This window comes from Piliocolobus tephrosceles, chromosome 9, assembly GCF_002776525.5.
Source record: "Piliocolobus tephrosceles isolate RC106 chromosome 9, ASM277652v3, whole genome shotgun sequence".
NCBI classification, from domain to species: Eukaryota; Metazoa; Chordata; class Mammalia; order Primates; family Cercopithecidae; genus Piliocolobus; species Piliocolobus tephrosceles.
In genome coordinates this window covers 125013304-125017096 of record NC_045442.1, presented here as the reverse complement: position 1 = coordinate 125017096, position 3793 = coordinate 125013304, and the positions used below count along the sequence as shown (strand labels likewise).

Genomic DNA, 3793 nt, shown 5'->3' with positions numbered 1-3793 from the left:
AGTGCTGCCCCAGCACTCAGCGACCTCCCGGGGCCAGTACCAGTGTGGTTTCCAGGGAACTCTGACTTTCTCCATGCATTGCAATCCCAGCTGCATTTACGGAGTGTCTAGTGTGCCACAGAAAGTATGATGCTTCCGGCTGGGTGCGGTGGCTCACGCCTGCAATCCCAGCACTTTGGGAGGCCGAGGTGGGCGGATCATGATGTCTGGAGATCGAGACCATCCTGGCCAACATGGTGAAACCCCGTATCTACTACAAATACAAAAATTAGCCAGGCGTGTTGGCCGGTGCCTGTAATCCCAGTTACTCTGGAGGCTGAGGCAGGAGAATCGCTTGAACCTGGGAGGTGGAGGTTGCAGGGAGCTGAGATTGTGGCACTGCTCTCCAGTCTGGCGACAGAGCAAGACTCCACCAAAAACAAACAAACAAACAAACAAAAATGCTATTTCCCTGTTTAACTGCCTTCCTATTCTTTGTCAAAATGAGTTTGGACCTCCAAAGAGACATCAGCCTCTCTTTGCTCCTATTATAGGAACACAGAGGGAGCAGCGGGGCTTCTGGGAGGTACTTTAGCCCTCAGGAGGCGCAGTCTAGTGAGGCGGTCCCCAGTCGCGGGAGCGCAGGTCTGGTTTTCATGTGTGGCTCCTGACCGTTGCTCTGAAATGCATGAGCTTCTGAGATTTGAGTTCTCCCAACAGGAACGAGGGGTGCCTGTCAGAAAAGACTCTATGGCCTCTGTCCCAGCTGCTGTGTGTTCCTGTGTTTTAATTCTCTGCCTCACCCGGTTGGCTGTCCCCAGGCCCAGACTCTGCTCTGAAGGTGCTCACAGACACGTTCATAGGAGAGACAGCAGCTGAACACTCGTAAAGATCCCTCAGGGCAGCATCAACTTAGAACCACGCAAGAGAGGCGAACATTTCCTTGCGGCACCGAGGAGGGGGAAACTGCTCCAGTTTTGTTTCCTTTTTGAGGGGAAAAGGGGCAATGGCGAATTGAGAGAGACGAAGGAAGACTTCCCCGAGCAGATGGAGGGAGGGGAGCCTCAGACCAGGCGCGGATTCTTCCAGGTAAAGAAAGGGGAAGCTGGGGAGGGTTATTTAGCAAAAGATGCCCAGAGGTGGGGAATCCAGTACACGTTTAGAGATGAACTTTTAGGCTGCTTGGCTTGGTGTGGTCGTTGATTCAGGAAGCAGCTGAGGGCTGCTGCTCCAGCCTGTGTGTGGGTGGATAAGCCGTGGTCCCTGATGGGGAGAAGCTCAATGGATTGGTCAGGTGGATGCAGAGGTGCTGTGGCCGCACAGGGAAGGGGACAGCCGGCGACTCCTAAAGCTGGCGGCAACTTTAGGGAGAAGGTGGACTGTGATCCGGGGGAGGATCACAGACCAAGGATGTGCAGTGGCAGAGAGGCACAGTGTGGCCTGGCCAGGGCAGGTAGCATATATCTTTTTTCTTTTTTGAGTCAGAGTCTCGCTCTGTCGCCAGGCTGGAATGCAGTGGCGCGATCTCAGCTCACTGCAACCTCTGCCTCCCAGGTTCAGGCAATTCCCCTGCCTCAGCCTCCTGAGTAGCTGGGACTACAGGCAGCCGCCACCATGCCCGGCTAATTTTTTGTATTTTAGTAGACACAGGGTTTCACCACGTTGGCCAGGATGGTCTCGATCTCCTAACCTTGTGATCTCCCCGCCTCAGCCTCCCAAAATGCTGGGATTACAGGCGTGAGCCACTGTGCCCGGCCACACTTAAATTTTTTAAAAGAATTCTTCTATTCGTAGGTAGCAATTTAACGTGGCAGCACATGTTCTTAGGGACCCACATTCAGGACTGTGACTGGCACCCAGCTGAGAATGGGGACTCCTTGAGAATATTGAAGCTGGACAGGGGTGGGTCTGCACAGCATGGAGGAGAATCTGGAGACCTGGCTGGTCTGTGGCCTCTGGGGGTGCGTGTACCCAGGGGTGGCCCAGACCATCCCAGACATGACAAAAACATTTGAACTTGCATTTGTAATACCTCCATTAAAAAAAAATCTAAAATGAGGAAGAATTGAGGCTTCATGACTATCTACCATTTAGAGTGACACGGGTACCCTCACTGAGAAACTGAAACAAGAAGTGATGAATCCTGGGGGGAGAGGGAGGCTGCATCTCAGAGGGAGCTCGGCGGTGACTCGGCTTATCCATTTATTTTCCATGCATCATAAATTGTGCTATCGTTTTGGGTTCTGATTTTTTCTTTTTTTTGAGAGAGAGTCTCGCTCTGTCACCCAGGCTGGAATACAGTGGTGCAATCTTGGATCACTGCAACCTCCGCCTCACAGGTTCAAGCGATTCTCATGCCTCAGCCTCCTGAATAGATGGGATTACAAGCGCCTGCCACCACGCCAGGCTAATTTTTGTGTTTTCAGTAGAGACAGGGTTTCACCATGTTGGTCAGGGGTTTCACCATGTTGGCCAGGCTGGTCTTGAACTCCTGACCTCAGGTGATCCACCCACCTCGGCCTCCCAAAGTGCTGGGATTACAGGCGCCTACCACCATGCCTGGCTAATTTTTGTATTTTTAGTAGAGATGGGGTTTTGCCATCTTGCCCAGGCTGGTCTTGAACTCCTGGGCTCAAGTGATCTGCCCACCTCAGCCTCTCAAAGTGCTGGGATTACAGGTGTGAGCCATCACGCTTGGCCTGAATGCTGTTTTAACTAAATAAATTTTTACAAAATGACAAGGCCTTATGAAGTTATCTGCAAAGAGGCTTGGGCTGAAGGTAACACTGCAATAGCAATGCAAACATAACATTTGGATGAAGCTAATTTTGCACTAAAATAATGCTTTCTTAAGCAGAACATGAGAAAATGGCAACACTGATGTTTTGATTTCTCCCAGGGCAAGCTCTCTGTCAGCCACATATGATGAAGCTAAAAACAATGATGTTTTAGCCAACAGAAGATTGGTTAAGAAAATGGAATATATCAAAAACACTGCTTTTAATTATGGACTTATATCTACTATTGTCAGTGATGTCCTTGCCTTAGTGCATATGATAATGTCTGTTTATAATTATACCTTCAGGAAGTGTATTTTCCAGCTATTATAACGATTAAAACCCAGAATTGAAATAAACGGGGGGGGCGGAGCAAGATGGCCAAATAGGAACAGCTCCAGTCTCCAACTCCCAGCGCTAGTGACACAGAAGACTGGTGATTTCTGCATTTTCAACTGAGGTACTGGGGTCATCTCACTAGGGAGTGCCGGACAATTGGTGCTGGTCAGCTGCTGCAGCCCGACCAGCAAGAGCTGAAGCAGGGCGAGGCACTGCCTCACCTGGGAAGCGCAAGGGGGAAGGGAGTCCCTTTTCCCAGCCAGGGGAACTGAGACACACAACACCTGGAAAATCAGGTAACTCCAACCCCAATACTGCGCTTTAAGCAAACGGGCACACCAGGAGATTATATCCCACACCTGGCTGGGAGGGTCCCACGCCCACGGAGCCTCCCTCATTGCTAGCACAGCAATCTGTGATCTAACTGCAAGGCAGCAGCGAGGCTGGGGAAGGGGTGCCCGCCATTGCTGAGGCTTAAGTAGGTAAACAAAGCCACTGGGAAGCTCTAACTGGGTGGAGCTCACAGCAGCTCAAGGAAACCTGCCTGTCTCTGTAGACTCCACCTCTGAGGACAGGGCACAGCTAAACAACAACAACAAAAAAAGCAGCAGAAACCTCTGCAGACGCAAACGACTCTGTCTGACAGCTTTGAAGAGAGCAGTGGATCTCCCAACACAGAGGTTGAGATCTGAGAAGGG

General features: G+C 51.0%; 1 protein-coding gene and 1 long non-coding RNA gene across 8 annotated transcripts in view; one reads left to right on the top strand and one right to left on the bottom strand.

Annotated features, from left to right (window-relative positions):
* Positions 1 to 3214, top strand: part of LOC111554844 — a 3968-nt gene extending 754 nt beyond the window's left edge. The window contains exons 3-4 of the long non-coding RNA XR_002735351.2: positions 801 to 1068; positions 3065 to 3214. This is a non-coding gene — a long non-coding RNA (uncharacterized LOC111554844). The remainder of the gene's footprint in view (positions 1 to 800; positions 1069 to 3064) is intronic.
* Positions 1 to 3793, bottom strand: part of PRKCQ (protein kinase C theta) — a 160029-nt gene that overhangs the window by 26594 nt on the left and 129642 nt on the right. The gene's annotated exons all lie outside the window — the stretch shown is intronic.